General features: G+C 36.8%; 1 protein-coding gene across 3 annotated transcripts in view; it reads right to left on the bottom strand.

Moving 5' to 3' along the window:
* The window catches only part of LOC149084428 (uncharacterized), a 410,069-nt gene that overhangs the window by 157,376 nt on the left and 227,750 nt on the right, over positions 1-24,943 (bottom strand). For all 3 annotated transcript variants that reach the window (XM_089234820.1, XM_089234819.1, XM_089234818.1), the window contains one exon: positions 24,018-24,072. The gene's annotated coding sequence lies outside the window, so the exon portion shown is untranslated. The remainder of the gene's footprint in view (positions 1-24,017; positions 24,073-24,943) is intronic.

Raw genomic sequence — 24,943 nt, 5'->3', positions numbered from 1 at the left:
GGGGCTCAAATTAATCGCGTATAGAAAAGTAGTGAATTAAGTGGAAAAATATGGTTACGAGAGAGAGAGAGAGAGATGTGGTATTAATTCTAGAATACCTTCAAGGTATGTTTTAATGAATAAATTATTGTTTTAATCATGAGTAAGAAAAAATTTTAAATTTCTTTAGAAGAGAAATTTTATTTTGAAAAACCCCTCACCACAAAATGAGTAACAAGCTACCGTCGAGAAACTATTTACATTATAACACTTTCAACAACTTTCCCTTGTCAAAAACAAAAGAGAAAAAAAAATTAAAAAAAATTTTTTTTTTTCATAAAAGATAAAACTTTAATCAAAAATATTTTGTAACGTGACCGAGGATATGCGGATTCATGATTGAAAATTCTTTAGAGATATTTGAGTTTTCAATGGAGGCTACAGAATAAGTTGAAGTATAAATCCCCTAGCAAAAAAAAAGAGGACATTGCAATGAGGTAATTGAATGGTAGGATAATCAATGTAGAAGATGACAACTCTCTGCATGTTAAGGGCACCTATACAATACAAACACAACGCCACAACAGGCAAATTGCCCAACGAGGTGGCTGATTTAAGAACATCATGGATCCCCGAGCCATCCTTTTGGAGGCCCTACCTACTTCTACTACACCACACATGCACCCCGCCCCCCCCCGCGGAACCCCCCAACGAATCAGTACATGCGGGAATGTGCGTGTACGTGTAGTGAAACCTGACGTGAAGTTTCTTTTTTGTTTCTCTGTAATGCTTGTTATGTGTAGTGCTGCCATCTGCCACCAGTTTTTCTAACTATGAGTGAAGTGTTATGATTGAATGATTTATCGTTGTAGGATTGTTGCTTTCTGTGGCGAGACTTTTTTAACGGGGAGATCGGCTCGCATTTGCGCCTTGAAATTGGGAACCACAGAAAACCAACTTCAGCCGACCACCACTGTGGGGTTCGAACCCGGATCCTCGCATCGCGAGTCCGTCACTATATCCACTCGACCACCACAGCGGCGAACGAACAATAGTATTAAGTTTCAGTTTTTTTATCGATATTGAAAAATTAATCGATATACCTTTAAAAAAACCACTTATTAAATTTGTGATACGGTCTAAAAGTTGAGTAAAGCTTCGTTGAGAAATTATCAACATAATAACACTTTCAAAACATCTTCCATAGCCATTACTGCAGTAATGTTGTGTAAATAATGAAAGAAAATGAAAATTTAAAAGGTGCAAAACGGCTTAATTTTTTATTTTCAAAATTAATCGAAAATATTTTGTAACATGACCGAATATTTACGGATTTTTGTTAGAATCTTTATTAGATATTTCAAAGCGGTAGGAAGTTGCTCCACACCAACTTGAACAGGATTGAAGCGTGGGCAAATGAATAGATCATGACGGATATGTGCGTGGTCACTCATTTTGGTTCGAACAACCCATGTTTCTCTTACGAGTCCAACGGTGTCACAATCCCGGATGCAATTAGGGTCACCGATTTGGGAATTCTCATCGACGAGCGGCTTAGGTTTTCTGAATATTGTACGGCGGTGGTCAGAAAAGCGAATAGAATGCTCGGTTTCATTTTCAAAACGGTCTCTTCGCGTTATATTAAAGTAATTCTTCCACTTTTCCGAGGCTTAGTTCCTCCTGGACTGGAGTATGTTGTAAGGGTGTGGAGACCTTACCTACAGAGGGACATGGACTTGGTTGAAGAGATGCGCAGTCCTTGTTAGCACGTGAGGCCAGAGTTATGAGGAGGGACTTAATTTTTTTAATATGTTTACATTGGAAGAACGCAGGTGTCGGGGATATGATCGAAATTTTCAAAATTTCCAACGGGATGGACAGAATGAACCATGGATTATTAATACTCCGTCAATCGACCGCTTCGACAAGAGGACCCCAGTCACGACTGCTAAGTGACAATTCTAGGTTGTGGTGTCCCAGGAAATTTTTCTCTATTAGGGTTGTTAGTAAATGAAATAGCTTACCTCCGGAGGTAGTAAATTCTAACGCAATTGAGACGTTTAGATAAAAATACGATCAACATGTTATGTAGGGCAAATCGAGAAGCTATTCATACTTAGAATAAGAAAACCATAAATACATTTTATGGGCATTGTATAATATTTTATCATGTAGGCTATATATATTGTCTCTAGTTATTGAAATTGTATTTTTTTGAGTTGCTGTATTTTAGAAATATATGATAATCCATATTTGTTATTGGCATCTTTTTCTCAGTCACCTCGTTGGACATTTTGCCTGTTGTGGCCTTGCATTTGTATTTGAGATTTCAATGAAATATAGAGAAAAAATAAAAGGATAACAATTTCCAAGAGAACAACGCAAACAGTTAATTGAATGGCAGGACACAGACAATATAGAAGTTAACAACTCTTTGTAAGTTAGGTGTGCCTAAATGAACAATAGTAATTAAATTTTAGTTTTCTATCATCATTAACAAAATTGAAAAATAATCTAAGAAAGACTCACAAATTAAATTCTTGATGCGGTTTAAAAGTCTGGATATTATTTCAGAAATAATCTAATTCATCTTGGATACCTTCAAGGAATTTTTTTAATGAATAAATTATCGTTTTATTTATAAAACAAAGAAAAGAAAATCTTAAACATTCTGAAAAAGAGAAATTTTACGTTTTTAAAAGTTTTCGGAATCTATCGCCACAAGTTGCTTCGAGAATTATAAGCATAATAACACTTTCAGAAATCTTCCTAGCCGTTACTGCAGCAAAGCCACGTAAATAATGAATGACGGGAAAAGAACATTTCTTTAGAAAAAAAAAAAAAAATTCTCAAAAGATAAAAACGTTAATCGAAAATATTTTATAGCATGACCGTATATTTACGGATTTATGATAGAAAAATCTTTAAAGATATTTGAGTTTTCAATGGAAGATAGAAAAAAGAAGGATAATAACTCCCTTAGCAAAAGAAAAAAAAAAAAGAGAACATTGCAAAGAGGTAATTGAATGGCAGGACAATCAATATAGAAGATAACAAGTCTCTGTATGATAGGTGTGCCTAAATGAACAATAGACCTTCTTCCCGCTGGACAATAAGAAAGAAAAAAAAAGATTTTTTCTGTTAAGAAGAAGCCGGAAACTTTTCCGCGGAAACAAAGAAACGGTAAGAAAATAGATTTTTGGATTTTTAGAGATTTTTCTTATTTTTATTTATTTATTTATTTTATTCGCTTCTTTTTTTAGCGAGAAACAATTTTCTTATTTTGTTGTTGATGGAAAAAGCAAAAAAAAAAAATCTATTTCTTTTCATATGACGAACTCTCGGCAGCAAAATTGGATTTACGGAAACAACACGCGTCAATAGAATGGGCTGGAAAATTACGGCACTTGCTTCCCATGAACGTTAAATAAAAAAAAAAAAAAAAGGAGAAAAATCTTAAGAAGAAAGGATATTTGAACGGCTTTAGTTGGAGTTAAATAAATTTTTAAAACTGTGTATTAGCCTCTTTATATTTTTTTTAAAAATAAATATAGGATAAAGAATAGGGGGGAAAACAAATCTCTTTTTTGCAGAATGGAATCCGATAGGAAATCTCATATTAAGAAATCAATTTGTTATTTTCTCTTAAAAGATTAAATAAATGAAAATAAGTAAATAAGAAATCGAATCGACGGTCGTATATGGACATTGAACAATGCCAGATGTGTGTGTGCTCCAGTCAATTCAATTAATTTTAGTAGAATTTATGGTCCAGTTTTTTGCCATAATGTGTCCAAAAATAAGCACATTTTTTATAAACAATTTTGCATTCAAATCGATTACGTAAATTCAAATCCGCAGTCAAAACTGTTACAAACATTGCATTTATTAATTGATGCTAATTTTTAATTACAGCGAAAAAAAAAATGAAATTTTTACTTTTTAAGTTTCCTTTTTTCCCGAACAACTAGCTGAACTGGAAAGAATATTCACAGAAATGGGTGTCAGAAAAGAACATGCATTTTTTTTTTTAAATATGTACTTACATTTTTATTTCATTTCAAAACTCAGCTTTTGTATAGTAGATTTTCAAACATGGAGACAAGTAAAGTCCTATATCATAATCGGGACGAAAATATCTGGTTTACACTAGTTTTGCGACCCAAACTTTACTAGACAACTAGAGCCGTCTATTAGAAACACTGCAAACTAAAAAATACAAAAAGCCGGGCAAATCAGACACTAACTAGACCTACATAAAAGAAAGTAAATATTTATGATTTATTAAAAGAAAACCGAATATCTCTTTGGAAGTTAATATCGCCTATTCAAAATTCCGAAAGGGCTTTCGGTACAGCACATTTACTGTTAAAAAATTGGATGTCTCGGAAAACCGGGATATATGGTCAGCCTATTTGGGGGGGGGGTCGCGGAACATATGGTCAGCCTATGTAGGAGTTGCCGAGAAGTTTTTTCTGGTCAAAAGAGGGTCGCGCTTCAAAAAGTTTATGCACCACTGGACTAAGGCATTCGGAAGCACTTGGAAGTGAAATTGCCGGATCTGAATATTGTGTTTCTGAGTCACTTTTGTCCAGTAAAACGCTGGTGACGTGAGTAACGACTGAGTAATCGAAGTGTCTTTAAATTTGCCTGGTCCTTACCAGAACATTTTTTATTTCTTTTTAATGGAGCTAATATAGTACCTGAACTTGTAGCACAGAGATGCTTCCAAGGTGACCGCACAAGAACATGGCTACCAAAACATGTCGCCTTGCGGAATGCTCAATGCACCAATCTCGCGGTGCTCGACTTATAGGAAAAACCATGTTCGGAAGGCAATATCAGTTTAGATTAATATCGCTCGGCAATGCTTTTACCTTATCATGCATGCACCTCGCACGCATTCCTCTGCTGAAATTCAGACGAATTAAAATGTGTGCGTATATGTCGTCAGAGTTGTGATTGCTTCGTGTTCTTGCGGGTGCTGCCATCTTATTTACACATTTCAATGTGAAGATGGTAAATAGCCTACTTGAATTTCCTGTTATGTTATGTAAGTATCATGTTGACGATCTGACTAGTTATCTAGAGACTACTACTACTAAACCATACATGCACCTCGTCCATATTCCTATGCGGAACTTCTAACGAATCGGTTCGTGTTGGTGGTGCGGGCGCACGTGTTTTGAACCTTACGTAAAGTTTGTTTCTGTGTAATGCTTGTTATGTATATTGATGCGATCTGCCGACAATTTTTCTAACTATGAGTAAATGTAAGGATTGAATGATTGTGCCGTTGTATGCCTATTGCTCTTTGTGGCGAGACATTTTAACGGGGAGATCGGCTCACATTTGAGTCTCGTTATCTAGAGACTATTTTCCATTGCCGTCTCAACGCATGGGCTTCAACCGGGCCTCAGGTGTTTTAGGGCCTAATGATATTACTATCTACTTACAATTTTTGAAATCATTACAAAAATACTATACAGTTAAATCACTTTGTCCGCACGAATTTGATAATTTTAAGACGGCCCTGCTATAAACATAATAGCCTCTAATTAGAGTTCATACCCATGGAATGACAATATTGGGGCAATGGGCACTCTTAAAAAAATACATGCACATATTCTCACTCAATTAGATCGTGGGGTAATAGATAAATGTATGGTAATAGATAAATGTAGGATAATAGTATGGAGGGACTTTTATTTGTACCATTTTTTCCTCCTTTCTCCCCCCCCCCCCGCACAAATTATTATGACAGCAGCGCCACAGCCTTCTCCCTCATGTACGACCTTCATTGCTCGCCTCGAAAACCAATGCTTCCTGTAGTCCACCTGTCATCCCACTCACATACTAGAGCTCAGCGAATAGCTAAAGGGCAACCCATAAAGCGAATGCGTAGACGTCCTTGAAAATGTGTCTATTGAGGCATCGCGTGAGTTGTTTATGAAGTGAAATTATTTCCTGTGAATAAAAAAAAAAATCATTAAAGGGATTATCAACGGTTTTAACATAAAGAATACAACAAATGGATATTTTTTGACACGAATATCTTTTAAATCATCTGACGATACTGGGAGCGTTCGCGAAATTTGCACGACTGAATTCTTTAGACGCTCATATCTCAAGAAGTACTCAACGCAAGTCCAAAACAATGGTATCGCCATGTACACATTGGAAATGTGCCCCCAATGATATCACTCCGGTTTCAATATTTTTTTCCGTTTAAGCACCAGGCCCATTGCCGTAATCCGTAACAAATTCTTTTCCGCTATATCTCGAGCAGTTCATAACGAAAATAAACGACGTCGGGGTCGTTTGTTAGCTATTGGCTTTGTAAACGCGATTCAAGGCACAAAAAAACGTATTCACGTCAGAATTTTCGATCGTGTGTCTATATGATATGCAGCCTATCACAATTTTTTTTTCTTTTTTGCATAAATAAATTAAATTTCGACGAAGAATTTCTCAGCGTCGATGAAATGAAATTTATTTCATTAAATGCAGATTATATCCACCCACAGTTTTGCTCAGTAAAGCTCAGAATCAATGTCTTTAAAAATGATCCAATTATGATATTATGAGACATCGTTTAAATAAAACTTTTTTTTTTTTTGGACCATTCATTATATATGGACAGATTCATAGGCAATTCGCAGTGAATTGAAAAGGATATCTGGAAAAAAATCATGAAGAACACATCAAGGAAACAGATATTCTCTGGACATTATGCCGAGATGAACTCGAATTAAGAACAAAATACTCATTTCATATATTGAGCGAAGGAAAAGTCGTGAATCTTTCTCTTGCGTCCCACCTGGGGGCCATTTGCAGAAGTTAACAGAGGCCGCTAATGCTTCCACTTCAGCGCCTTACACCACAGTGCGCGAAATAAGGAAAGCAAGGCCGTGTCTCCAGTGGCGTAGATGGCAGCATGCTTGCCCGAAACTGGGTTCGAGTCCGAGTGGATACCATATGTCTTTTCTTTTCAAGTAGTATATCGACATAATATCGAAGAAATATGTTTCCTTGATATATTGGGCTGAGAAAAAAAGCCGTCTATATCTCTCATGAAAAATATTTGAATAGGATATTAAGATGAATTATACGGAAAAATAGATAAGAAGAAAAAACAAATGCAATTAATAGAATAGGGTCTACGCTTTAGCAGATTTGTTCCAGGAAAAGGAAATTTCCCATAATAAGAAACGTCTTTATGGAACTCAACGTCAACGAAGTGAAATTCTCAGCTGGATGAACGTCGAAAAGGTCACTCGCTGGACTAATGTTGTTATAATTTGACATATCCTTGATATTTGTCATTTCCAGGCGTCCTTGACCACCGATCAATGATTTTATTTTCCTTTTTCTGCCATCGACTTTTGCCCGCTCGTATGATCGCGTATAGGTTGCCGCCATTCCTTTCTTTCCAAATGGTCAATTTCTATCACTCACCACCAAATGAAAAGAGGTCACAAAACAAGATCATAAAAATGAGGATTCTTTTTTTCATATATATATATGTCTTGTACCTATCGATTCGATTATGATGCCAAATGAATCGTTGTCGTTGTAAATCTATTCTTTTTTGCTTTTGACATGTAGCGAATATATATTGGAATTACCGGTTCGCGATCTGTTTACGATTTTCTTCCAAGACAGTTATTGTCTTTTCGGGATTAGGGTTTCGTGTTTTATAGATCCAATTCCAAGCTACAATCGATGCATTGATTGCTGGTACCATTTTACCTTCCCCGATATCGATTTATTTTTATTATACGAAGAACTTCATACTATCGTGATCGTTTTCAGTTTGAATGCTTTTTCTTAGTGGCATGGCGGGATAAATCACTTAATCTTAATAGAAAAGTACTGCATATATAATCATTCACAGAACAATCATTAAAATTTTATTAATTTAAATACTTTTTTAGTTACATTCAACACATATATATTGTATACGTCGAATACTTTGGTAAAAAATACTGCTAAACCCGGTGGCTTTACAAACTTTCCCACTGTAATGATTCCATTTGGACCACCGAAAGCTAGACACATATTGACACGCTAGACTATCTTGATATTTCTCATTATGGACGCGCGTCGCTATGGCCTATTTACAGAGATAGTACATAAAAATGCTTATTCAAAAGGGTTTTTTTAACAGCTGGCTGATGCGAAGATATATTTTTGGAAAGAGAGAAAATTCAACATTCATTCATTGCCCCTGCGGGGAATCGAACCCCCGTTCTTTCACTTTCCGGGTGAACGCCCTAGACTACAGAGGCAACGAATATCTCAATCTTTCCTTGGAGCTCGTGTGCACTGAACGGGACCGTACATGGACGGTCGGACCTTACTCAGGTCAAAGCTACCGATTGCTCACACTGATGCACATCTTTTCTAATTGGTAGTATGCCTCTATGATCAACGATTCGCCAATTTGCGGTTCGTGCTGTTAGCTATTTAGTCTGTATACATGCACATTTATTCAAATTCACCCCATGATTGCCAAAGAACAGGTGCTAATATATAATTCTACTTAAAATTCAGTCAAATATATTTCTCATTACGTTTATTGATCACATTGGATCATTTAAAAAAAAGGGTTTGAACTTATTTGCAAAACCAACAAGAATAACAACAACGTTGTAACAACTGCATTAAATAACATATAAACATTTTTACATGAAATATAGAAATAAGATGAAGCGTTCCTTTTAAAGCGTAACACACGAGCAATTCCTTAAGTTCTAAACAAAAGTAAAGTTTGTTATATAATCCACATTTCTAAAAGTTCCAAAAGTTCTTATGTCTTTCTCGGATAACTGTATACGGCCGAGGAGTTTCGTAACTCCGGTGATATATTCGTCTATTTTAAGGAACGACTTTCGAGACACTCCATGTACTCGGAGGTTGAGTACGTGATCTCTCATAAGAACGAGTGCGAAGTCGAAGCGAAGAAGCAAAGAATCGGGTAGGAACCAGGGTTTTACGATGACAAGTTTTTTTTTTTTTTGCAGACAAAAGAAAAGTCCAGAGAGAAGAGAACTTCTCTATATCTTCGACAAAGATGCGAAAAAAAAAACCCAAAAGATTTATTTTTCTTGAAAAGTATCGACGTATTTCTCTCTAACACAATTTTCCGAAGGAGAGGTTTGTCGTATGTAAAGAGAAGAAAAAAAAAATATCTGGCGTTTGACAAATCGTTTTAGCGGAAAGGCTGCCTATTGAACAAGAGACACGAAATGTTTTGCCGATTTGTTTGGGTTTTTATTCTTTTCTGTGTAGTGAATAAATGTACTATGACTCTGGAGAACATTGTGTTTTCTCACTTGAACTACGTGGAAGACGCAAAACAAAAATGAATATGTTATAGAAATTAAGATACTCAAAAAAAGTAAATGGATAAATGAAAAGTATGTTGTTTCTTCTCCGATTCATTAGTGTGTAGAGGAAAGGCGCACGTCATTTTGTTATACTTAGGATATGACCGTACTTCTTCGAGAGAAAAATAAGGAATGTTGGGATTTAATTAAATGGGATATTTTTTGGAATTCCAAATACAAGAAAATACGAGATATTGGGATTCCAAATACGAAGAAATACATTTGTCATAAAAAGGCAATTATACAATTACGTATGCAATTATCGTAATAATTGTACGTGCCTATAGAATTATCGTAATAATTGTATACAATTTTACGATACAATACTTTACAATTGTACGTATACAATTATACAATTAAGTATAGAATTATCGTAAAAAACGATGCACTCCCTCTTTGTAAGCAAAGTTGCCAATTATTGGTAGAAATCACTGAAAAAAATCGCTAATGTTTGGAATTGAAGCACTACTGCAAATTGTAGTCAATTAACACGAATTCCACGAAATAAAACATTAAAAAAACATATCAAACATATAAGATTAATATTTGTATTTATAGTCGTAATTATCATGTTATAATTTTTGGAAACGCATATTTACTTCTTAATTTCAATAAATGATAAAAATTGGAATTTGCTTCTTTGGAAATACGTGGAAAAACGGGACATTTGTACAAAGAAGCGGGGATGAAAAAAATTACTTGAAAGTACGGGAATGTCCCGGGAACACCATATATATATTTAATATTACTTAGTCATGCGTAATCTATTCTGTTTTACATTTTCTATATGCAACGGAATAGCCAAATAATGTTCCAGCTTTTGTAAGCTGGCTAAGGAATTTCAACCCAGCTTTGGTCCTGGTAGCCGGCTACGGTAAAAGATGCATGGTCCTGGGTAAGCGGTTACAGTAAAAATGCATTGTGCTCTGTTCCTGTGTTACCGGTTACAGTTAAAATTAATGATCCTCAGTACCCCGTAGCACTTCAAAATATAGAAGACAGATGCCATCACCAGAGCAAGGGGAAAAAACGAGCATAACTCTTACAACGTTAAGTACGTTGGGGCAACACATACACTCAGAAATTACATTCCGACATGTACCGATTCGTTACGAATTCGAATGTAGGTCGATTGCACTTGTGGTTTCAGGAACAGGTCATCTGCCCTCACCTCCAATTTTTAAGAATTACAAAAATGAACCCTTCATTTACTGTGAGGGTAATCGACCTGTAGGGGAAACACGCTGGAAGTTCCAACCCTTAGCATTTCAGGGCAATCGACCGCGACCCACAGAAGTTATGCATATGGACGTGTATGAGGAGCATATACGGTTAATTAGTAGTGCTAGTGAAAATGCATGTTTCAGTGCTTCCATCTATTAACCAAATTGCAAATGAGAATTTGTTATGTCTCTATGCAGGAAATTCTGCTATACTGCGTCTGTGTGGTTCAGTGTGGAAAGCTTTACTAAAAGAGAAATCAGAATCATCAGCAAATAGAAAGGTGAGAAACATTATATAAGAAGTTTATGAAGTTTATTTTTCTTTCTATAAAAATATTTTGTATGCATTGCCGAGCAAGAGTCGGAAATATATCGATCAAAATCATATGTTTCAAAACACGGTAATATACAATATGCGTTCATTTTAGAGGCTTTCGCGGGAGGGGGCGGGGCGGTAGGAAGCACAGCGAGGACACTCCCCCCCCCCCCCAACCGACAAAAAATTAGTAAAAAATTAATATCTCAGTTATAAACTAAAATGAAGAAAGAAAATACACCTTTTAATATGATTTTTTTTTTTACCAATTTCTATTAATTTAACCCTTTGGTTGCGGGAATACAGTATTCTCAGAAAAATTCTTCTCTCACTGCACGAGAGCTTAAAAAATGGTTTCTTTTTTTTCTTCGGTTCTCTCTTTTGAAAGATAGATGGCAATCAAACACAGACAATGCAAATTTCAATACAATCTAAAACAAAATGGGGTTCACTAGCGTGTAGGTGACTTTGTGTTCGAACTTAGATTTTGAGTTTGCATCACCCCATTTTGGAGTTAACACTCCAATCACAAGTAGTGGTAGTGTCCACTCTACCACTACTCAATCCCAAATTGCAATATGGGATGGAGGATTTTAGAGATCCGTCATTTAAATAATTTCATCTTAAAAAAACTCGAATAATCACAAGATGATAGATCAAGCTTCTGCGCTTATCATCTGTAGATGAAGGGGTTGAGTCCTTTTTGATGGGTAGTAACACAAAACTTTTCTGAAAGAACATTTTTGTGCCCCCTCCAAAGGTCGATCCTTCGTATGTATGACCTTAATCCATCCCCTTCATCTATGATCTCTCATCCTTTAGGCTCATCAAAACTTTGCTCTCTTTCATTTGAAAAATCGATGATGAATTCATGAGATGCGTGGTTATGGATTCAGTTCCACTGGAATTTCTAGAAATCCCTGTAAAATGATTCCCTCACGAGTAACAGAGCGTAATTCCCAGCAAACGATGGGAGTAAAGCAACACCTTACACGGAGGCGGGATGATCCCATTTCCGTCACGTGACTCTTTATTCATGTGGAAAACAACCACATGTTACGTGCATCATTACGCAACGCGGAGGGCCGCGGCTCCACAATCATTCATCAGGTTGCTGCGTATATACCCAGCTCTCGGAGAACAACACCCATGATACCGTTCGTAGATAGTCACGTAATAGTGATTCCAGTCACGCTCGATTTCCACGCACACAAGACGTTGATGTCACTTCGGGCGCACGTGTTTCAGCCATAAAGTAACACATACAAAGCAAGACGTCACCGCATGTTTGTTTTCTACACTCTAAATCTTTTATGGAGGATTCTCGATAGCTTATCTCTCAGATCATGTTACAAACATCTTTTCATTAAAATAATGAAGCGGAAAAAGTAAATAAATGACCTTTACTGGACGCAGTCGTAGACGGCCTTGGTGGGTAAAAACAAGCAAACACTAGTAGACGAGGAAAGAGGATGGTGTGCCGCATTATAACACATGTTGTAATAAAAACCACAATAATCTAATAATAATCATTACAAAACGTAGAATGAATGGTACAAAGACTCGAAGGTAGTTACGGATGGCGGAAAATCAGGTAAACATCACGTGATGACGATAACAGAGATTTCAGTTCATACTTGTAAAGAATCAAGGGCTGAAGGGACCAACAGAGAGGTTGTGTGCGCGGACTGTGTGCACAACCTAAATCATTAGGCAGCATATCTCTTTTTCGGAAGATTAATGTGTCACGCTATCCAAATCGTCCCATGCTTGAGATGAATGTTTGAAGTTGCTGCCATCTATCGCCGAAACCATCAGTGAGCCAATATGAGGATGGAAGGGGGTATATTTTTTCGAAAAATATACCCCCAATGTACCCACAATAAATATTGTGGGTCTTTTTCATCCATGGTGACCGGGGTGATCATATTTCAACTAGGCTTGGGGGTTCCAACCAGACGTGCACAGACATCTCGTGGGTCCTAGGGAAGCTATTTGATAGTGCGTGAGCTTGAATGTGTAAACAATTAACTCATTATTTTCCTAATATATATCGAATGTTATTTTGAAAAGTGGCCCATGAAATTCATTACATGGATATTTCGAATCCGTGGCCTTCATTTTATTGATACTAGGAGTACGTCGCATTTATTTTATTCGCATAAAGGGCTGTGGAATGCACGTGGGTTAACAATCCGTCAATCAAGCGAAACGGGACGTCTAGCCAAATGCTAATAAACAGTTTGCTGATTCTCTCCAAATATTCCCAGCTTGCGGTCATCAGTACGCACAAAATAATAATAATAATAATAATAATAATAATAATAATAATAGCACGTTGTCTTAGGGCAGCGGTTCTCAACCGGTGCTCCATACGCATTTCCCAGGGGCCCCGCGGCCACTCGAGGATAATAAAATTCATCAGTAAATTTGATAAACAAACAAAAAAAAAGGAGGCCTAAAGGGTACCGCCTTATAAATAATATACTAAAAATTGTTCCTCGAGTTAAACAGGGCTCCACCATAGAAATTATACACTGAAAAGAGCTCCGCGAGTCAGAAAAGGTTGAGAACCGCTGTCTTAGGGTGACTCAAAAATTCACCATGACACCAAAGGCAGGTGTTCCAAACAACGAGGTCTGCTCACGCTAGCCGTGACGAGATTATTTCCTTTTATGATGGGGTATGGGATGAAATTCCTCTTCGAAGTCAAGATGCCACGGGTATGGTACACTCACGTAGGTTTTAATAGGTCTTAGTTCAAAAAAATCTCGATAAACGGACACCCCCCCCCCCCAATACCACAATAACACCAGCCGTACAGATTCGACAATACAGGCTGTCATGTGTAGGAAAATGATCGTATTGACGAAAAAAATGATCAAATATTCACAAATGTGAGAAACTTGTTGTATTGTGGCAGTTTAATGACAACATATTTGCGTTGCTGTACATACCATTATTCATGTTTAGAATGTCTGAAATAATCTCAGAAAATCTTGTAAATCGCTAATAATTTGCTCTACTTCCTTTATCAAACACACTTCACATCTCGGGAAAATTAAAGACTAAATTTAGTGCAGCGATAGAAACGTCAACTGCACGATAATAACTGTGATAATTCCGCTCATTGGAACTCTATTCAATGTGTAATCGACGTGTGTCGAATTACCGTTTGCTGCCCCGTGACTTTTACTTATCTAGTCATCTCTAAACTAATTCAAAATTGCTTATAAGAGAGTTTCCTCGATCTCCCATCTCCGTTCAACGTTTTAAAATGTCCATATATTTCCAGTGCATCTTAAGTAAGTTGGAAAGTTCAAGCTTTTAAAAGCATTTAGAAGGAAATTACGCGATTGCCATCATTAATAATCGTTACAAACCACCCACCTTATTTGGATGGACTCCGGGGAGTAGATAGATAGATAGATAGAGATGTGCGCGCAAAGTTTTCACAGCGATGAATTTCAATTAGTGCTGCGTCGATTCACGAGTTGGGGGTTCGGTTATTTGAATTTCTTTCGCAGCTAACTTTCATCGTGATTCTATAAGGAATAACATGGTTGTTTAAATTAAATAGTTTTCCAGCTGGAGGTGAAAGATGCGTAGAGATACGTCTTCACGTCTTCATGTGTCCTGTTTTTTATAGAAAAGTTTTATGGAATAGGCTGAATAAGAAATGTAGTCATAAGTAAATATGTAATTGGAATAGTATTGGGGGAGGGAAGAGAATATATATATGTATAGAGGGGGAGAGAGAGAGAGGTGTGTGTGTGTGTGGGTGAGAGGTGGAGATAAAAAGCCAGAGAGTGAAAAAAAAAGAGATGAGAGAGAGAGGGATGAGAGGAGCGGTAGATAAGAGAAAGAGGAGGATAAGAGAGATAAATAGAGTTCAAGAAGAAAGAGATAGAGGAAGACGTGAAGAAGAGAAGGAGAGAGTTGGGGAAGAGAGAAAAAGATTGCGATTGAGAGAAAGACAAAAAATGAGAGAACGAACCACAAAAGTATAGAGAAAAAAACAGAAGAAAGAGGGAAAATGGGGGGTGCAGCAAAAAACTAGAAGAGGAATATAGGATAAATAAGAGAAAATATAGGGAGGGAAGCAGAGAAGAGAAAGATTGTGAGGAAAAGAAAGAGCAAGGGCAGAGAATAGAGGGGGGGAGATAAAGGAAGAAGACAGGAAAAGAGCGAGAGAGTAAGAAAGACACAAGATGGAGGGTAACAAAAGAGATCAGAAGAAGAGTGAGAATCACCAAACTTTACACAAAAAGTGATGCAGTAACGTTGCCAAGTTTTTCCTGCCATTTTGCCAAAAAAACAATGCTCACTCACACTTCCGCATTCATTGGGGATCTACTGGCGACTGGCACTTTCTGCAAGCAGGTAAAAATCCGAGCATACGCACTAGGATCGGCTACATACGAGCACCAAATCACGCTTCTCATTGGTAGTCAGTGAAAAATTATGATTTGGTTAATTTTCGAACAAACCTCGTAGTTGGTTTCTAACATGAACAAATCGGGAAAAATCTAATGAAAATTTTCTCGCGACATTTTGCCTAAACGCCATTTAACGTTTAAACATCAGTGATTCGCCATTTCGAACTGTCACAATACTTGTTGTTTCTTCTCTCTCTCTCTACGGAGTCAGTGATTCGCAATTTGGTAGTGGTTTATTACTTGTTTACCGTGAAACCAAAACGCAAAGCAGCATACTCGTCTTCCAATGTTTCTCCATAAAATTAAAAGAAATCAAACAGTGTGGGAGTGTTGCATGCATGAAACAATGCTCAGTTAGAAGATTCTACGGTTGAAACCATGTTGATTTCAGGAGAGAGAGGAACATATATATATACACACACAGGAAACCATTCTATTCACACAGAGTTGAATGCTAATTTCCTGTATCCAAAATATTTGCCGATGTTGCCTCACTGGGAAACGTTTTCCCGTGGAAAATTCTAGTACCCCCCCCCCCCCCCCCCGCAGTGTTGCTTATTCATGAGTTTCCGAGTTGTTGGAATAACGTCGGTGATGCTTCTAAAGCTCGCGTATATAGCCGAGTACAATGAGTTTTCGGGAACTTCTATGAATACGGGCTCACGGGAAAAACCAAGAAAAGAAATGATTCGGCTTTTTGAGTAGAAAAGGATAGAAGAGATGTAGAAAAGGTTTGAATTTCATGTTGGAAAGAGACAATTTCGGAATCCTGTTTTTTTCTTCTGTGTGACATTTCATCTGTGAATGCTTCTTTTCGTTTTCCATCTGGTCTTTTGCTTTGTTCCTTTTTTTTTCTTCTTTTTCGTCTGCTCAGAAAGTAGGTATCGTATGTTATACGACAACGATAGATACCGGAATACTGACAAGTTTTAAAGGACCTTTAACCTTTTAAACTCAGCGTGAAATTCTTCCGTGAGATTGTAAATCATCATTCCTTTAGCTGTTCCCCTTTTGAATCACTGTATTGCGCGCATGCTCAACCGCTGGTCAACTGTGGCCCCCTCGAAGACGTCTGTTGTGGCCCGCGACGTCAAACTTAATTATGTAAAAAATATTGAAGAGACAAATTTTCAGGTCCTTTAAGTGACCCGCGGTGCAGTTCTACTACAAAGGAGTGAGTCATGGCATATTTCCAGTTCACTTAGGTGGGGCCCGCGGCACACTCAAAATCACTTTAGTGGTGCACTGCACATTTAAGATCACTCGAGAAACATGATTTTACCATCCTCAACCTTTATGTAAAATTCGATGTTTTTATAATGGTGTTTTTGCTCCCACCTAAAATTTTGCCGGCCCCTAAATTTATCAGGGGTAGCTACCCCTTACCCTCCACCCCCAAGTTTCGGTTCAGACTTCTTAAATATTCCCTACTGGTCATATGAGCATCAAGCACCAGTACAGGATATTAAGCGTTCGAGTGGCGCAGTGGTAAAATGCTCACCTCCCACTAGGAAGGTGTCCATGGGTTCGAATCCAGCCTAAAGAACATCAGCAAAAGTTCTTTACCTATCGAGCCTGGGAGCGACCACCTATAGATGACGCCTTCATTTCCCACCCAACTCCACTAGTTAGTAATTGCCATATGACTGGAGTTGGTGTGCGGTAAAGTAGTACAGGGTATTAAAGGAACTCACAATCTAAGTTACATACTAAAATAGGCTTCTACCGATTATTCTTGGTCATCTGCCCTATTCAGCAGCTTTATATATGGTGCATGTCCTTGATATTTCTTTAGAGGGGATCAAGGACTTGTATGGAACATTTTCAAAAATCCAATGCGCATCATACAGGGCCGATACTACTCACGCTTTACAAATGTAGTGATAAATTTGTCAATATAGTAGGGCGAAGGTAACAAGTGATAAAAACGTTAATGTCACTCTACACGAAGAGGAAAAATCACCAATCGTGAAAGAAAGTAATTGAGCTTGGCAACGGGATTGAATATTTGAATTCCTTTCTCAATTAGTAGCAACCGCCTGCATGGAGAAAAAAATTGTTCGTTGGGTGTTTGGCGTGTAATTGAAACATTGCAAAACTGACGCGTTTACAAACTTTCAAAACATTATAATTCCCTTTATATTCTTCCGGTCCTAAAACGGTCCTATCTTGGGACAGAGTGGGAGCCATGTTCTGGTTTGGTGGTGGTGGTGGTCCTAAAACGGAAAACGCTTCTCTATATTAGTTTTTCACAAAGAATCTCTCGTGTATGTTAATTGTGCGGTCGATAGTAGCTTCCCTGTATTTGTTGCATCTATGATCACCATGTATCATTCGCAATTCTTTTGTTAATTGCATTATTGTCTATATTCTCATATGTGTAAATACGTGGTATATGTATGTATATAACTTGTATAACTAGTTTTTGTGGGCCTCGTGGCCAACAGGTGATGTGCGTCTCTGCACCTGCCCATTGTCCCCCATATCTTTCTATTGATGTATAATTTCATGTACAACAAGTGGGGAAGTGTGTGTGTGTGGGGGGGGGGGGGCTGAAGTTGTATGAGGAATCCTACTGCTGGTTGGCTTGTGGTTTGGTGTGGGTGGTTTGCTGGTTTTGGATGTCATTGGATTTTCCCACCGTGGCCCACGTCTCCTGAGACGGACCAGCTTATATCCCCTAGTGGGACAGAGCGGGGGTCACGGTTGGTCTGGTGGTGGCGTATGTTAAACATATGTATGCACCTTATCAATACGTGTAAGTACCTGCTCTACATTTAGATCATTATTATTCTGTCAACTTTTTCATTGAAATAAATTTAAATCTCAATGCGAATCCTCGCGCATTCGCTTCTCCTTTACGCACTTTAATACCAAACATTCCAATCCAACGATGTATATTCATAAATCCCGAAGCTGTGCAAAATATATATCATATTTTGCGCAGCATATCTGCTGCGAAATCACAAATTCCATGCCTATGTATCATTAGAGAGAGGGAATGACCAAACAATCCAGTGACAGAATCGAGACTGATTACAGAAGGAAATCGTGCACAGGCATTTGACGAACGACCGACGGATCCAGTAAACATCGCCTATGGCAAATAGAATGGGAATTGATACACTAAAGCCTTTAGCTCAGACATAAAGGACAGAGATAATATACTGTATGTATCCATTTTCCATCTGTAAGTCTGCTCATACAGAAGTGTTTATTAGCCGACGGCCATCCCTGTGCAAGGCTTCCATTACGAACTCAATGACTAGGAAAGGTCCGACAGTATTCAGTTAGAGGAATAGAAGGGGGGGGGGGGAGATTATTCATTGGGGTGACCGATAGGCCAACTCAGCGGCAAGTAGGTTTGTTCCCCCGTCGTGTCGTCTATTAGGTGCTCGTCTTATTATGGAGTGGACATTCATCGTTTGATGCATCGCTGAGGATGTCAAAGACGTAATCTGTAACTCCCGGCTTCGGTCGCAAGCGGGTGCGCTCTACAGCAGTGATATAATTGGCGACCAGTCTCCAATACCCTAGTATGCGTGTGTGGACAATGTATAGGACTAATTCGATTATAATTACGAAACGGTTGCGCGGTATTCATGCATTTATAACCCCCTTTGAACCTCTCAAAGCCCATAGACTTTCCAGCATTACTACTTATTGATATCATGTGTACCATAATAATGCAAAATCTTTTCAGTGCGAGGGCCAGGAACTTGCGTATACGGAGTAACCATATCACCCGTAATTTTTGTCGTCCCAACTTTTTCATAAAATGTCCCATTTCCCCCTAATTTTCAACGAAGCTTACTCCAATTTTTGAAATCAAGAATTGAGATTATTTTTATGCCTTAATTAATGCCTTTGACAATATTTCTGGTTGTGTGCTCTACTTGATTTTGACTAATTTTTTTGGCTGCAAGTGGCATTTTTACTGACATTTTTCAAATGTCCATGAGGCGTTAAAAAATCACCCTGTACCAGTTTTGAGAGTGAAATTTTTCAATGCCTGATGAGCATTTTTTTTTTTTTAAATTGGAATCCTATCTTTACGACGGGCGGTCGATAAGACAAATGCCGTGCTAGCACTTACAGGACACCCTGTATATTAGTGGCTGAATATCCCTAGGTAGGTAATTTTACACTTCAATTTTCTCCTAGATTGATTTGCGTTTTTCAGTCATTCTTCTTGCCAATATTCCTTTTGCTTCAAAATGGAACATATCTGTGTCCTCCCGGCACTAAATTCATTTGCAAGAGCACGAAAGTTTTTTTACGAATTTTACATTTTCACTGAATTCAATGACATCTTTTATTTTTCTTCTTAATCTCTCCTCTTACTGACACACAGACTTACTTACTTATCTCTTCCTCTCAAACTTCACGCTAAAATTTCATTGGAAAGTAGCCAAAAATTGAGTCAAATATTATAACTTGTGCCATCCAGTGAGCATAATTTGAACCAAAATTGCAACCATTGGTGTCCGTATAGGGATTTTAGTCCAATGAAATGAATGATGGAAATGATGTCTGTGACCGCATATGAGGAGTGACCGTTAAGTGGGGTTTTACTCTATTTACAAATGTTGCTGTTAATTGTTAATCAAGCTAAGAAAACGTATTATCTTCATCTTCTCCATCAAAAAACTGGATGAAATAAGGAAATCCAGTGAAATATCTCTAAAACTGTTTGAAATATCCTAAAAATAATTTATAAAACTATTCTAGTTTCGGCAATTTTCGAAAAAATCGTCATTCGAACGTAGTCAGTTGCCTTAAAAAGTATTTAATTCAATTGCAAATCAATGCAAAAAAATCCGTGTCTTTCAAGACTTAAATTGGCAAGAGTTAATTTGTTCTCTCAAAATAAAATGACTTATATTACAAATACATATATATGAGGAAATAAAAACCACTTTGAACACGATTTTTCTCAGATTGCGGTTTTCGAGCTTATCCGTAAGATATAAAATCAAAGAAAACCTACTACACACCAAAGATTCTGAAATTTTGAAGACATTTTTATTCGACATGTGTTAGTAAATTCAGCTTCAGATGCAACAATTTAATGATGGGAAGTATTTAAAAAATTTTGAATTCTGATTATTGAAATCTGTTGGTTTTGTTTTTATTTTTAATAAAGACTTTAAAAATTGATAAAATTCTAACAAATAGTTAGAGTTTGAGATTCGTTTCACTCACTCGCATAGGTGGAGATAGACTTGGAAGTCTGGGGGGGGCACGGCCATTATTGCTGGGGGGGGGGGTCAATTCATATATACATTTATACATTAGATCAATCGACTCCACCTTTGACGCTGGGGGGGCAATGCCACCCACGCCCCCCCCCGTATCTCCGCCCATGCTCACTCATGTGTCGAACAAATACTTCTTCAAAATTTCAGAGTTTTTATTTTTTAATCTTATGGATGAGTTTAAAGATATGACAACCATATTTTTTTTATCGGCAGTGTATTATACAGGGTGTCTCAGCACCAGGTTTTCAAACTTCTAGGAGGAGTAGGGTACGTCTAGGTGATTCAGAATCACATTGCAATGCGGGGTTGGAAATGCTTCCCTGATGCGGTAGGGTACATGGAAGACACCAGAAGTAAAAGGACACCACTTAAGTTAAAACCACATGCGTTTAAATAATAATACGCATCGAAGAAGTAACCGAGGTCAAAGGTGTTAAAAGTATCATCCATGAGTTGTAAATTTCGAACACTGAAAGATCCCGGGCATGTGTAGGACTTCTCTGCAATACATGCAACAAGTACCTCAATGTTGTCAATGGGGTATCATATACAGATGTTTTGATATGCCTCCAGTCTGGGGATTCCGGAAAAAGTGATCAATTCATGAAAAATCCGGAGATCAAACAGGCCAAAGCACCAAACGCCCGAAGCCACCACTCCTCTATAACGACATCTAACACGGCGGCTCTCAACCTTTTCTGACTCGGGGAGCCCTATTAAGGCTACAATTTCTATGGTGAAGTCATATATAGAATATAGACAAGTAACTATAGGCAGGTAAGTACGACACAATACCAACCAGGTCTTTTTTTTACTTACTTATCGAATTTAGATATTCACTTTATTGTGTTATAGATCGGTCGCGCAACCTTCTAAAAAGTGCATACGGAGCCCTTGGGGCTTCGCGGCGTGGAGCACAGGTTGGAAACCTCTGATCTAACACGCATCAGGAAAATATTTCCGACACTGCATTACATGTGATTCCGAGTCGTGTGGGTGCACCCTACCCCGTCCTAAAAGTTTGTAAACCTGGGGGCTGTGACACCCTGTATAGTAATAATTATTAGTTTTTTTTTCCTTCCGTGATGTATGCTTTTGTATTGAGTTGCTGTATTTTGGCTATATTTGACATCCATATTTTTTATAGGCATAATTTTTCCTGTCACCTCGTTGGGCGATTTACCTGTTGTGTGATCTTTGTATTTGTACATATTTGAAAACTGCTATCTGAACAAACCGCGTTCAAAGTGTTTTCTCCGGTATACGTTTTTTTTATAATGCAATTCATACTTCTTCCCCTTTATTTTGAAAGAATAAATTAACCGATTGACACAAAAAAAATATTTCCATATGATTTACAGTTAAAAGAAATACTCTTATTAAAGCCATATTTGACTTGTATCGACTTCAGGGGTCGTGACCCTCCCCAAATAAATTGATTTATTCCTAACAAAAGAATATTTATAATTCCTCATTCGTAGAATGTTAGGGATATCAGAGAAAAACTTTGGTGACATAATTAAATCAAATATTCCGCAAATTAACATTTTGTAGTTAAAGAATGTGGAACACATTATTGGTTTAGGAAACTTCTAAAACACCATTGGCTGCCATTATCCACGTGTGAAAACATGCTGCGAGGGGAGAACTTTTGACTAAAACAAAAAAAAAAACGAAATGTATTTTCGAAAGAGAAATTCTTCCAAAACATGTCAAGCATTTTAACAAATAACGCGGAAAAGCTCTGTGCAAATAAGAGATTAACACTGCCGTGGACTTGTAATGATACAGAGAAAGTGTTTACCTACAAGTTTACTCTGGAAGAAGGAAGTGAAAACTCCGTCACAGCGGATGTTTTAAAATTTTTTACTATTATTTATACTAAAATGTACCTCTTTGTTACGCCCACCTGAAAAGTACCGTTATTATTATTTTTTTTTAAATTTTTCTTTCCCGATTCTGAACACTAGCGTGTGCGTATTTAAAATGCACGAACTAATGATAGCTCTGAGGCATAACAACATTTACATTTTCGAATAAACTCCATAGTAATTAATGGGCGAGTTTCTCTCGCCTTTATTAATGGAGAGTCGAGAGAAAATATTCTGAGGTGGCCAGAAAAGTCATTATGATATAACTCCCTTTTTAGTCTAATCTCACGATTTTGCAATGCGCCTTCATGTGTAAATATTCTCGGCTGGAAAATTCGCGCAGAAAATTTTGTGATGTTTGCTGACAAACATTTTTCCTGCCAGCGAACACGATTTGCGTTTTAAAATGCGTTTGCACACATCACTTTTCTGTGTTTTATTTTGCGACGCGTCGTTAATTTAGAGTATTTCACACTTCTTAACTGTGAAACTTGCATATTAATGGAGATGACGTTGGATTTGCGAGTGTACAGACGGTGAAGAAGAGTTATTTCAGATCAACTAGTAATGAATGCATTAAGTATCTCTACAATTTCCCCAGTCTCATAATGGATCGAATCATATAAAAATCATAAAAATTAAACATCACAGAACACTTCCTCAAATTTGAGACCTTGAATATTACCATTAAAAACGACATTTCTACATTAATATACAATGGCTGTGTGTAATAGCGACTATTTCCCCGGAAACGATCGGTACGTAAAGTCCCGAATTTTCTCATATTCATGGAATGCTATTATCAATCCAATATAACGACCTGAAAATATAATTCCATCCATTATAACGTTCGAACACTACTCCGCTCGCTCATTTCTCAGCAGATAAATTAACGGAATCTTGCTCAAAGAAACTAAATTTTATTATTTTTCAAACATTCGATATAACAACTATCCGATGTAATGTCCGTTTTGGGTGAAACAATGGAGATCGTCATAACAAACGTCAACGGTACATTGAAAACAAAAGTTTAAGTTTGCTTTCATCGATTATTTCAAAAAGCTTAGATATCCTTGAGGCTTAGTCTCCCTATTTATTCGCCTGATCTAGCAGAGCCCGATTACCGTATGTACAACATGGGCATTTGCCCAGGGTCTCATGTTTTGGGGGAGGACAAATTTATAATATAATATATATTTTGCTCAAAATTTTAAAAATTTTATCCTCTAAAATCAAAGAATTTCCCTAATTCACGTCGTACCATTTCCAAACAGCCCATTATTAGCATATCATATTAAATATCAATTTTAACATAGTATTATATTAATCAGTATAATACTGATTTAATACTATTTAATACAGTGTTATACTAATCAGTGGCAGACTTTTCACAGCATGTATAATTAACCCCCCATTTCATATCTTTCGCTATAATTCTTTGTAATTTTGTCACGTGATTAGTTTTTATCAAACATTTTATTGATAACATATAGAAACATTATTATTGCTGCAGTAAAAATTAAGAAAAACTCTTACTTATTGTTTCTCAGATAATCCGATTTTATTCGTATCCTGGTTCAAATATATCGATCTAGATAAAAGAGAGAAAATTTATATTAATTAAAATATGGGTTATGTGATCACAAACGAGGTTTTTTAGCTGATTATGCGTTAAATAACGCATTAATAAAGGAAATTAAGCATTGTGGATTTTAATTATTATTATTAATACGAGTGTAATGAAAAGTTACGGAGCTTACATTGTGGAAATCCACTTATAAAGGAATATTCCTGAGATAAAGGAAAATATTTCTAATAAAGTAATTTCTGAAATATTTAATAAATAAATAATTTCTGAAGATTTATTTGTTATGAGTATTAGGATGAAGTAAAAAAATATTTCTCAAAAGGAGAAATTCAAAGACTAATTTCTTATGAAAGCTTCTATGAGCGAAAGCTCTAAGCAGATTAACAAAAATTTGTCAAAAATATTTTTTACATCAAAATTAATGACATTCTTCATACACAGCCGATAAAAGAAACCGAAGCCAAAAGGAAAAAAAAAAATGTTTTCAGACTGAAATGTTTTTGATAAAATAATCTCTCTACGATATTAGGTAGCCGATTTTTTAACGTGTACTTCATGTTCACGAGAGTTACAAGTAAACGAAAAAAAAAAGTTTAATCTGGTAAATAACGATGATACCGTAGTTCTGCGAAATTTCATAAGTTATTAAATAAAAAAAATCGAATACAGGGAAATATAGGTTTTCGAAGAAAAAAAAATCAAAACAGGACGAATGAAATCGATAAAAAGGAGGAAATGGCACAAAATTCTTTTAAAAAAATGGATAAAACGTTCAGACGGTTCTCATTGAAATCTCACAAATAAGGAGAAAAAAAATAGTTGATAAACAAGATGCAAAAATTCAGAAGAAAAATATATAAAAAATGATAATAAC

This window comes from Pholcus phalangioides, unplaced genomic scaffold (genome assembly GCF_987345545.1).
Source record: "Pholcus phalangioides strain wild (caught in Gottingen) unplaced genomic scaffold, Ppha-v1.0 ptg000008l_1, whole genome shotgun sequence".
In the NCBI taxonomy this organism is placed as follows: Eukaryota; Metazoa; Arthropoda; class Arachnida; order Araneae; family Pholcidae; genus Pholcus; species Pholcus phalangioides.
This window is presented reverse-complemented; position numbering and strand designations above follow the sequence as displayed.